Below are 12,301 nucleotides of genomic sequence, written 5' to 3'. Positions count from 1 at the left end.
TTTTGTTCTCTCCAGTCCCCATTGTCTTCTAGTGCTCTTTTGCATTCCATGGACTTGTCACTTGTTACTGTTTTCAGGTTTCAAAATAATCATGCATACATTGAATAACACCTAGGTATAAAAAATACCCATAAGCTTTTATATCATAAATAGGGATTTTATAGAATTTCTATACTCTAAGGATGTATTCTGCCATACAACATGTAAATCTATTGCTCAGCTTTTACATCCTTGATTTCTATAATATGGAAGAAATAAATGCACAGCTTATAGTGCAGAAATATGCCAACTGAAAAAGTGGCTCCAAATAGGAGGTGACCAGGAAATGGAGATCAAAGGGACAGAAGGAATTTGGCAACTTTTCTAGGCGTGGAATCCAGCAGACATGAGCATTCCCTTCATAGGCACTGCAGAATTATTGGTGGACAGGACAGTCTTCACATTACTGTCTTCATAAATGTCCTTACAAGCTGGGCACAGTGGTGCACGCCTATAATCCCAGCCACCAGAGAGTCTGAGGCAGAAGGATTGCAAGTTCAAGGCCAGTCTGGACAACTTCACTAGACCGTGTTTCAAAAAAAAAAAAAAAAATGGGGATGTAGCTCAGTGGTAGAGTACTCCTGGATTCAATCTCCAGTACCACAAATAAATAAATAGATAAGTAAAGCAGAAAAATTATTTTAAAACTGATACATAAAAACATAAACATTGTATCTATCAGGTGGCAACGTGTGATGTTTGATACTTTTGTGTATATATTGTGTATCTGGTCCTCCTTCCCCCACTCTCACCATGTCCCTCTCCCTCCAGGGTCTACATCTGTATTTTTAAAAAGGAATTTGTTTTATAAAAGGAATTTGAAGGCTCTAGAGGAGTAACACCTTGACTAACTAGGTGATAAGCAGGACAGGATGAAGGACAGTTCTGGGAATCCAGGTGACATGAATCATGTGGCACACTGTCTACAGGACATTGCTATCCTAGAGATCAGCAGTAACCTATTCTGTCTCTCCACTCTACTCAGAATTCCAGTCCCCAGGGAACAGGCTGGTTGGCCCATTTGAGCCCTACCCCTCTCCCCTTGGTAAAGAGGAAGGCGTCTTGTCAGATAGTGCCTCTGAGGCTGCCCCCAGTACAGCAAGCAAAGCAAGATGCTATTATCCGAAAGTGAGTTTTGACACTCTGATACTGGTGCTGCTGCCTTTTAACATAAATTGGGCACATTTTGGAGACTGTGGAAGCCAGGATGGGGAAGATTCATTATACTGTGCTGAGGATCACCTTGGGTCAAGTTCCTACAGAGCACATCCCTGGCTGTCTTCAGAGTAGAGGAACCCAGTGGCAGGTAGTCCCTTCAGAGCAGACCCTGCCTAGGGACAGATTAGAATTTATGGAAAGTACATGGGTTCACCACCCCATGGATGATGCCAGAAAGCAGGCTTCAGCAGCAAGACTAATTTCAACCTCCTTTTTCTGCTCTGACAGACTGGGAGCCTCTGAAGCTTCCTTCCTTGAATGGGTCTTCTAGCAACTGCCTCTCCAGACCAGGCCCCAGCTGCTCTTGCTTTTCCCCTACTGGCCATATCTGGCATTGCAGCGTGCTCAGTCAGAAATTGTTTCCAGCCTTCACAGAGGGAATCAGTTTATGTCTTGAAAATAAACCAGTGCAGCCAGCCAACAATATTTCCAAAGACCTGTCAGTACAAATTTTTTTGATGGGTTTATTTATGTAACAACAAAGGTGTGCACGAGCAGTTACATATAACAAGGTCATCTATGCTGAAAAGCGTAGAAGTATGGACACCAGGGCTGCCCTGGAATGTCGTGACACTGGACATGGTGATGCTCACCTGTAATCCCAGCAGACTAGGAGACTGAGGCAGGAGGATCACAAGTTCAAGGAAGTCTGGACAACTTAGTGAGACTCTGTCTCAAAATAAAAAATAAAAAGGGGCTGGGAATGTAGCTCAGTGGTAGAGCACCCCTGGGTTCAAATCCCAATACCCAGTGGGTGCCGGAGATCATGGTGGCAAGGTCCCTCCGAGATAACAGACCTCTTGACTCACTAGGGAGAAAAGTGTACACGTTGAAACCTTAGCCTGTCAACAATTCATGCCACGTCACACCAGGAAATTCCTTCCCAGTATGCACCCCTTCCCCTGCACACTTTATTGATCACACAAGACCTCTCACTGCTCCAGACTTGAATGCTCGCACTTCATCGCCAGACTTCAACAGCCAGCCACCTGCCATCTCGATCCACATGTATTGGGCGTCCTTAGAAGATAAGCTGGCCCTCCTGCCGGGTTCTCCTACAGCCAACATGGCGGCTCCCTGTGTGGAGCGCTTTTCTACCGGTTCTTTCTCTTGGGTAGGGTTAGCCTCGGCCGGAGGCAAGGACTTTGGCAAACCACGACGGCTGGTTTGCAGGCAGCTATCGGATCCCAGATATTAAGGTTAATACACACCACAGCCGTAACAACAAAGAAAAATGTTCCAGCCTCAAGATGTGAAACATACACAGAGGATTTTATTAAAAAGCAGATTGAAGAGTTCAACGTAGGAAAGAGATGCTTGGCAACATGATGGAAGAAGATCCAGAAACGTGTGTCCAAGAGGATATTGACAGAGCTATTGTCTACCTATTTCCAAGCGAGCCAGGTCAATAATAATGTATCCTGAACAGATTTTTCCAAAGCAAAGAGCAATCCAATGAGGAGAAGATGGTCATCCATTTCATTTTCTCTTCTGTACTGGCAAGCAAACATAATACTCATAATACAGGAAGTATATGGAAAACTGCTCCACATAGAAAACATCAAAATCAGCTGCGAGCGAAAGGTCTACTTCCAGAAAAAACAAACCAAAGACCTGATTGGCAGCAGATGGCTGATTAAGGAGGAACTAGAAGAGATGTTAGTGGAAAAACTGTCAGATCAAGATTATGTGCAGCTCATTCAGCTGCTAGAAAAGTTATTGACATTGCAGTGTGATCCTGCTGAAGAAGAATTTTTGCAGAAGTTTCACAGAAGTGTAGCTATTCAATAAAAAAAAGCAGCCGATTGAACCTGTGCAGTATGATGAGCAGGGAAGAGCCTTCAGCACAAGTGAAGGTAGAAGAAGAGTGCAAAAGCAGAAGCAGTTGTTTATGAACACAGAAGTGGAAGAATAACAGTGAATGGAGCCGATTATCTGCTGTACTTTCCAATCACACAGAACAGAAAAGAGTTGACGTTCCCTTTTCACCTCCTTGACCAACTTAGGAAACACGTGACCTGCACGGTCTGGGGGGGATGCGGGAGCGGGCGGGAGGTCCACACAGGCAGCAGCAATTCACTTGGCTATGGCAAAAGCCCTGTGCAGCTTCATCACCAAGGATGAGGTCATGTGGGTGAGATAGGCTGACTACTTACTACTGATTCATGTGTCAGGGGACAGAAGAAGCCAGGCCAAGAGGGAGCCCAAAGAAAGTTTACCTGGAAGACGCACTGAAGATCTTTCCCGGGAGGGGCAAGGAGAGGCTGAACTCAGGCCTGGCCTGGGGCAGAACACGGTCGACCTCTACTGGCCAGTGAGGGCAGCACTGGCAGAAATTTCTTTGAGTTGTGAGATGATTTATTTTTAAATGCTGCTTTTTAAAGTTTTTGGTTAATAAATTAATAAGTTTAAAAAGAAAAAAAAGAAGATAAGCTGTACCTTATCCTACACACACACACACACACACACACACACACACACACAAATAAATAAAAATTAAAAAGGGAAGAAGAGAGAAGTCACTAAATTAAACACTTAACAATCATTACCTAACTATCATTGTCTCATTGAGACCTGTGGACATATCAGCTTTACAGAGAAGCAGGCCCAGAAGCCCCACATCTAGCAAAAGGCAGCATCAGCACTAACAATAAGTGGGGCTTAGGGGCTATAGAGTGGCTTCCTGACCAAATGGCTATACCTACTAAACCGATTTAATGCCTGAAATCCTACATGAGAGTCATTTCTCTGTGACTTCAGGCTTTTAGGTTGCAATTCTCATTGAAAATGGTAATTAATTAAGGGTTTATTAACCAGATGGTTTATCAAAGAAGCTCTGTGTGTGTGTGTGTGTGTGTGTGTGTATTAACAAAGTCCCTAAATGATTTTTACATCTCATCAACATTCAAACCCTTGCAATCTGTAGAGGATATATATTTTTTAAAACACGGTCTCCCAGTTGCCCAGGTTAATTGACCCCAAACTCTTGGGCTAAAGTGATTCTCCTACCTTAGCCTTCCAAGTAGCTGGGACTATAGATGTGCACCACCATGCCCAAACTGGATTTTTAATTATGTATTTTAATTTTTGGTTAATTATAGATTCACGTGCAAATGTAGAAAATGATATAGAGAGATCTCATGTATGTTTAACCCAATTTTCCCTAATGGTAACTTCTTGAAAAACTATAGGTCAGGGGCTGTGAATATAGCTCAATGGTAGAGTGCTCATGGGTTCAATCCCCAGTACAAAAAAGAAGAAGAAGAAGCAGAATTATTTAAATGGCGGGGGTTGTGGCTCAGTGGTAGAGCACTTGCCTAGAACATGTGAGGCACTGGGTTGGATCCTTAGCACCACATAAAAATAAATAAAATAAAGATATTGTGTCCATCTACAACTAAAAATTGTTTAATTTTAAAAATGAAATCATAAGTACGTAATCTTTTGAGATAAACTTTTTTTTTTTTTTTATAGTACTGGGGCTTGAACCCAGATCACCCTACCACTGAACTATATTACTAACTCTTTTTATTTTGAGACAGAGTCTTGTTAAATTGCCAAGGCTGAACTCTAATTTGAAATCCTCCTGTCCTAGCCTCCCGAGTCATTGAGCTTATAAGCATGTGCCACTGTCCTAGCCACATTGACTTTTTTTCATTCAGCAAAATTATTTGGCAATTCATTTAAAGTCATTTTCTGTATCAATAGCTCTATTTGCCAGGCATGGTAGCACAGGTCTGTAATTCCAGTAGCTCAGGAAACTGAGGAGGAAGGATCTCTAGTTCAAAGCCAAACTCAGCAACTGCGAGAAGCTAAGCAAATCAGTGAGACCCTGTCTCTAATTAAAGTGCAAAATAGGACTGGGGATGTGGTTCAGTGGTTGAGTGCCTCTGAGTTCAATTCCCAGAACCACCCCCCAAAAAAACTCTTTTTATTGCTGTGTAGTATTTCCTAGTATGGATGTATTACAGTTTGTTTAACCATTCAACTGTTGAAGGATGTTGTGTTAGTCAACCTTGCTTTATCACAACGAAATATATGAGATAATTAACTTAAAAAGAGGGAAGGTTTAGGGCTGGAGATATAGCTCAGTTGGTAGAGTGCTTACCTTGTAAGCACAAGGCCCCGGGTTCAATCCCCAGCACCACAAAAAAAAAAAAGGGGGGGGGGGGGGTTTAGCCTGGAATATGCTTGTAATCAGAGGCTCAGGCAGGAGGATTGCAAATTCAAGGCAAGACTCAGCAACTTAGTGAGACCCTATCTTAGAATAAAATTTAAAAATGGGCTGGGGGTATAGCTCAGTAATAGAGTGCCCCTGGGTTTAATCCCCAGTACTAAAAAAAAGGAAAGATTTATCTTGGCTCACAGTTTTGAAAATTTCAGTCCATGGTCAGTTAACCCCATATGCCTTTGGATCCATGATAAGGCAGTACATTATGCTGGGAGCATGTGGCAGAGGAAGCTGCTTACCTCATAGCAGCCAGGAAGCAAAAGAAAGAGAAAAAGACAGGAAGGTCCCACAATCCCTTTAAGGCCATGCCCCCAATGACCTAAAACTTCCCATCAGGCCCACCCCTTAAAGGTTTCATCACCTCCCAATAGTACCATGCTGGGGAGCAAGCTTAATATATGGGCCTTTTGGGGACTTCCAGATGCAAACCATGGGATAAAGAGAAAGTAAGAGACAAAGGGAAGAATGGAGAGAGAGAGAGAAACACACACACATACACAATAGAAATTGAGTCCTGCGATTACGGAAAACATCAAGTTCCAAAATCTGCAATCTGCAAGCTGGAGAACCCGAAAAACTGGGAGTATAATTCAGTCCTGCTTCAAATTTCCAAAATCCAGGAGCACCAATGTCCAAGAGCACAGTAAGAAGGATATTTCAACTCAAATAGAACAAACTCTTCCTCTGCCTCTTGGTTCTGTTCGGACCTTTAATGGATTGAATAAGATCCACCCATGTTGGCGCAGGCGATTTTCTTTACTCAGCTGACCAGTTCAAATGCTACGTTTCTCCAGAAACACTCTCACAAGCACACTTAAAAGTCATGTTTTACCAGTCACGTGGGTATCCCTTAGCCAAGTCAAGTTGGCGTAAAATTAACCATTACAATGGTCTTTTTAATAAAAAGCACTTAAAAATCCACATGGGAGGAAAAATAATAATGATTTCTATTACGCCTCCACAGAACTCAGTACTAGATGAATTAGAAAGGTAGGACAATAAAGCTTATTAGAAGAGCAGTCCAAGAATATTTTGTATTGAGGTGCTAGAGATTGAACCCAAGGTCTTGCACATGCTAAGCAAGCACTCTACCACTGAGCTACTTCCCAGTCCTCAAAGAATATTTCAAAAGGACACCAAAAGCACTAACCATAAGGAAAAGTGATAAATTAGACCATATTAAAATAAAGAGCTTCTTCACAAACACCCTTAAAGAGTAAAAATGCAAACCATAGAGCAGAAGACATCTATAGTATATTTATCTGACAAAACTCATATTTAAAATATATTAAAGAACTCCTGCCAGGCATGATGGCTCATGCTTGTAATCCCAGTGACTCTGGACGCTGAGGTGGGAGGATCTCAAATTTGAGACCAACCTCAGCAATTTAGTGAGGCCCTAAGGACTTAGTGAGACCCTATCTTAAAATAAAATATAAAAGCCAGGTGCGGTGACACAGGCCTGAAATCCCAGCAGCTCAGAAGGCTGATAAAAAAGCCAGCCTCAGCAACTTAGCCGATACCCTGTCTCTAAATAAAATATATAGGATGTGGCCCAGTGCTTAAGTGCCCCCGGTACAATTCCAGGTACAAAAAAAAAAAAAAAAAGAAATAAACAACCTAATTTTTACAAATGAGCAAAGGACGTGAACAGACACTCCACAGAAGAGAATATCCGAATGGCTAATAAACATGTGAAAAAAATTGTCCAACTTCATTTATTACCAGAGAAATACAAATCACAGAAATCGAAGCCTCAATGCAATACTACTATATGCCTGAATAGCTAAAATGCAAAAAACAAAAAATATCAAGTCTTGACTCAGATAACCCAAATCTGGAAACACCCAAATGTCTATCAGCAGTTGAACAGATTTAAAAAATTGGGGGTATTCACACGATGGAATACTACACAGCAAGAATGACAAAAGACAGCTACACCTGACAATATGGGTCTCGAAAACATAGCACTGAAAGAAAGCAAACATGAATACGTCCATTTATAACCTCTACAGGAAACTGGCGAAACAAACCTCTCTTGTTAACTGTTAGGATTTCTGTTAACTGCTACAATTCCTCTTAGCCACGCAACAGATAATGGGAGATAGTAAAGGGGGTAGCGTGAAGGAGATTTGGGGGGCTGTTATTGTTCCTTTGGTGCATTTGACTGCTGGTTACACAACTGTGTCCACTTTGTGGAAATTCACCACACTTACGGTGTGTGCAGTTTTTCTGTTGCATATTGTTATCTTAGGAAAAAAATAATCAATCCCTTTCCACCATTCTTGTGTGCCTTGCTGCTACCTGTAGTTTGTCTTATTCTCCTTCCCGAATCCCCTCTCTCCATCACCCACTCAGTGTCTGCTCTTCTCTCTTCCCTCTGTCTGTTTTACGGTCCAATGTCATTTTCTTTCTCCTTCCTTCAATTTCCCATCAATTTTTTTTTAACCAGGGATTGAATCTAGGGGTACTTAGCCACTCAGTCACATCCCCAGACAACACCCCCCCTTTTCTTATATTTTATTTAGAGGCTGGGTATTGCTGAGTGGCTTAGGGCCTCACTAAGTTGCTGAGACTGGCTTTGAACTTAAGCTCCTCTTGCCTCAGCCTCCCAAGCTGCTGTGCCACCACACCAGGCTTCCCAGTCCTTTTAATGTTTTACTTAGGGACAATGTCTTGCTAAGTTGCTTAGGGCATCCCTAAGTTGCCAAAGCTGGCTTCAAACTTGTAATCCTCCTGGTCACCTCCCAAGCCACCATTTTGTTTTCTTTTTTAACCAGGATTCAACCCAGGGAGGCTCAACCACTAAGCCACGTCCCCAGTCCTCTTTTGTATTTTATTTTCAGATAGGGCCTCCCTAAATTGCTGAGGCTGGCTGTGAACTTGCAATCCTCCTCCCTCAGCCTCCAGAGCCTCTGGTGTTACAGGCGCGCGCCACCATACCCTGCTATTTCCCATCACTTACTCCTCTTTTTGGTTCTCTCCTTGTTGGTTTCTCCAGTTTTCACAATAAGACCAGAAGATAGAGGATCAAGCAGTCCTTCAGGGTGATGGCAAGAAGCTGAAAATCATTTCAACATTTTCATATGTTTGATATTTTTTGTCCCTTTATCAAATAAAAAGTCATGTTTGAATCTTTTACACTTTATGAAGACCTAGGTACCATTTGCCTTTGCTCTGTTTTCTTTTAAGCAAAAAGAAGTTTCATAGAACGTGACTACTGCGAAGAACAAGAATCGATTATTCCAGAATTAATTCTCATTAGCTTGACTTCAATAGTGGGTCCAGAATCAGCTACTGACCAGGAGGAGGGAATATTCTGATTGGCCTGACCTGTCATTGACTGACTCACTCCTGGATCTCTGGCGTGGAGATTAGTTCACCCCAATTGCATGGACTGAGTGAGGAGAGACTGATTTCCTCAACAGAAATCAAAAGGAGGGATGTGGATGCTCAGCAGGCAAAAAAACAAATGCCCACTTCTCCTGGCCTGTCCTTTGACTCCTATATTACTTGGCAGACAGTGATTGGATTTTTTTGTTTTGTTTGTTTGCTTGTTTTTTGTACTGGGAATTGAACCTAGGGGATCTTTACCACTGAGCTACATCCCGAGCCCTTTTTATCTTTTATTTTGAAATAGGGTCTCATTAAGTTCTTGAGCTGGCCTTGAACTTGCCATCCGTCTGCCTCAGGCTCCCCAGTCTCTGGGATTATAGGCACAAGCCACCATGCCTGGCAGTAGTGTTTTAAATTAAGTGTTTACATAAAGGTAAGATTGTAGTGGGTCTGAGTGAGGATTCTTTTGACAGCAATAAACACTGGAATCAGCTCATTTAAATAGGATTGCATCAAAGGTGATTGAAGAAATTGTAGAGTTAACTGGAAACCAGGTATGGAAAATAAACAACAAATGATGGCCTGCCCAAGAATTGAGTGACTGGAACATTAGTGGTCACCAATGTGGCTAGGACACTGTTGGACACGCACCCTGCTGTTGATACCACCACTGGACATTGACTCCATGAATGGAATCTATTATTTCTCATCATTAGACATAAAACAGTGTGGCAATTGTTGTAGGCTGTCTTACTCAGCACCATTACAATTGATTTCTGGCCTTCCTGTTTGACAGTGGCTGGATGAGTCTGCATTTCCTAGATCCCCATGAAGTTGCAATGCCCTATTTCCCTTCATGCATGGGCAGCCACAGGAAAGCAATGTGACCCATGGATTACAGACTGGGAGACTGGAAATTCTATAAAGCAGAAGGGTGCAGGCATCTGGTCCTTAGAGTACAGATGGGAATGAGGTTCCAGGATCTAGACTTTAGCTAAAGGGATTAGGTAATAAACCATGGTAGTAGAAACATATGACATGTCCTTGCTGGAAAACCCTGTGGTGTGGATTTTTTCCCACCTACATTTTTCCCAGATGCTTTGGGCTACTATTTTAACTTCCATGCTCGGTTCTCTAACCCTCATGGCAATTGAACCACTTGATGTCTATCAACGAACTTCTTTCTGATTAAATCAGAATAGATGCCATGGACTGCAATTAAGAATCTAAGAATGGATAATCCAACAGTTGCTAATGAATCATACCTACCACACATGAAAGAAGAGAAAATGTCTTGCCTTTCTCTCACTCACTCCTAGGTCCTTCCTGTCAGCATTTGAGCATGGTAAGTTGATTCAATCTTTAAAAAAACTTCCTGTAGCCATACATCCTCCTCCACGCCACCTTGTCCTACTTAGACCATAGATAGATTTGGTTTGGATACGTTTTTCTTTTTCATAAAAGTAAACAAAATCAGATGGACTAAATATCATTTGTGTTGATTAGACACAGATGAACAGAGAATTGGAGAACTAGAAGATAGAACTGAAGAAATACTCCAAATTTGGCACAGAGGCAAATGAAATGGAAAAAACAAAATAGACTTTAAGAAACCTAGAGGATTGAAGTGAGGGTAGTGGTATATGCCTATAGTCCTATATAGTCAGGAGTCTAAGGCAGGAGAATCACTTGAGCCCAGAAATTCAAGGTCAGCCTGGGCAACATAAGATGTTCAGCCATCTCAAAAAAAGAACAAAATCTAGCTATACTCTCCTGCTGAATGCAATTGACAAAAGATAAACCCAAGATGTAAGACACCTTAAGCTTGAAACCAAAGGATGTAAGAATACATGAAAAGCAGACAATAAACAAAATTAAGCTGGTATGGTTATAAAAATATCCAAGAAAACTGCCTTTAATGCCTAAAAGCCTTACTGCAGATAAAGGAGGTCACTAGATAGTGATACAAGGTTCAATTCACTGGGAAAATTCAACTATGAAGGTGCATGAAACTAATATAGTCCAGAAAAATGAAAGCAAACATCAACAGAACCACAAGGACAAATTGACAAGCAAGTATAATTGACTGCTGGAAGCAGTGGTGCACGCCTATAATCCCAGCAGCTCAGGAGGCTGAGACAGGAGGATCTCGAGTTCAAAACCTCAGCAACTTAGCAGGGCCCTAAGCAACTCAGCAAGATTCTGTCTATAAATAAAAAATAAAAAGGGCTAGGGATGTGGCTCAGTTGTTACATACCCCTGGGTTCAATCCCTGGTACAAAACAAAAACAAAACCCTGAAACTCTATACTCATGAAATAACAACTCCATTACTCCCTCTCACAGTCTCTGGCAACTACCTTTACTTTCTGTCTAAGATTTTTGCCTACCCTTAGTACCGTATACAAGTGAAATCATACAGTAGTTTCCCTTTTGTGACAGGCTTATTTTATTTCGCATAATATCCTCAAGGTTCATCTATGTCATTCCATCTATATTGTTCCTCCCCTTTTAAGGGTAAGTAGTATCCTGTTGTATGTATGTACCACATTTTGCTTATCCATTGATCTGTTGATGGACACTTGTGTTGCTTCCATGTTTTAGCTAGTGTGAATAATGCTGCCATGAACATGGGTGTTCAAATATCTCTTCAGAGCTGGGGTTGTAGCTCAGTGGTGGAGTGCTTGTCTTTTACATGTGAGGCACTGGGTTCGATCCTCAGCACCACATAAAGATAGATAAATTAGTTACTGTGTCTATCTACAACTAAAAATATTTTTTAAAAAATATCTCTTCAATGCCCTGCTTTCGGTTCTTTTGGTACTATATCCAGAAGTGGAATTGTTGGATCATACAGGACTAGTATTGTAAATTTAAAATGATTTAAAAGAAACAATGATCCAGGTACATGCCTTTAATCCCAGTGCTCTGGGAGGCAGGAGGAAGGATCCCAAGTTTATTTTTGGTACCAGGGATTGAACCCAGGGATACTCAGCCACATCCAGAGCCATTTTTTATATTTTATTAAGAGACAAGGTCTTACTAAGTTGCTTAGGGCCTCACTAAGTTGCTGAAGCTGGTCTCAAACTTGTAATCCTCCTGCCTCAGTCTCCCAAGCCACTGATATTACAGGTCTATGCTATCATGCGTGGCAGGATTGCAAGTTTAATGCATCTGGGCAGTTCAGCGAGACCTTGTCTCAAAATAAAAAATGAAATGGGCTGGGAGTATAGCTCAGTGGTAAAGTAACCTGGGTCCTATCCCCTATACTGCAAGAAAAAAAAAAAAAAGTCAAAAAATTGTGACATTTTTAGTTAAAAGCTGAGAGACTTTGTCACTTGGAGACTGACACCTCAAGAAATACTAAAGGAAGTTATTCACATGAAAGGGAAATTATGCTAGATGGAAGCACAGATCTACAGAAAGGAGAAGTGAAAGGCATCAGAAATGGTAAATAAGTGAGTAAAAAAATGCATTC

General features: G+C 41.6%; 1 pseudogene across 1 annotated transcript; it reads left to right on the top strand.

Annotated features, from left to right (window-relative positions):
- The first annotated feature begins 1,796 nt into the window (after positions 1 to 1,796).
- On the top strand, positions 1,797 to 3,492 carry LOC306655737 (small ribosomal subunit protein uS9m-like; annotated as a pseudogene). Its single transcript has 2 exons — positions 1,797 to 1,852; positions 2,319 to 3,492. The product of its transcript is annotated as a small ribosomal subunit protein uS9m-like (transcript).
- Positions 3,493 to 12,301: the final 8,809 nt, after the last annotated feature.

The sequence above is a fragment of the Sciurus vulgaris genome (assembly GCF_902686455.1).
Source record: "Sciurus vulgaris genome assembly, chromosome: 3".
In the NCBI taxonomy this organism is placed as follows: Eukaryota; Metazoa; Chordata; class Mammalia; order Rodentia; family Sciuridae; genus Sciurus; species Sciurus vulgaris.
Note: the sequence above shows the minus strand (reverse complement) of the source record. Positions and strands in the feature narration are given on the sequence as shown.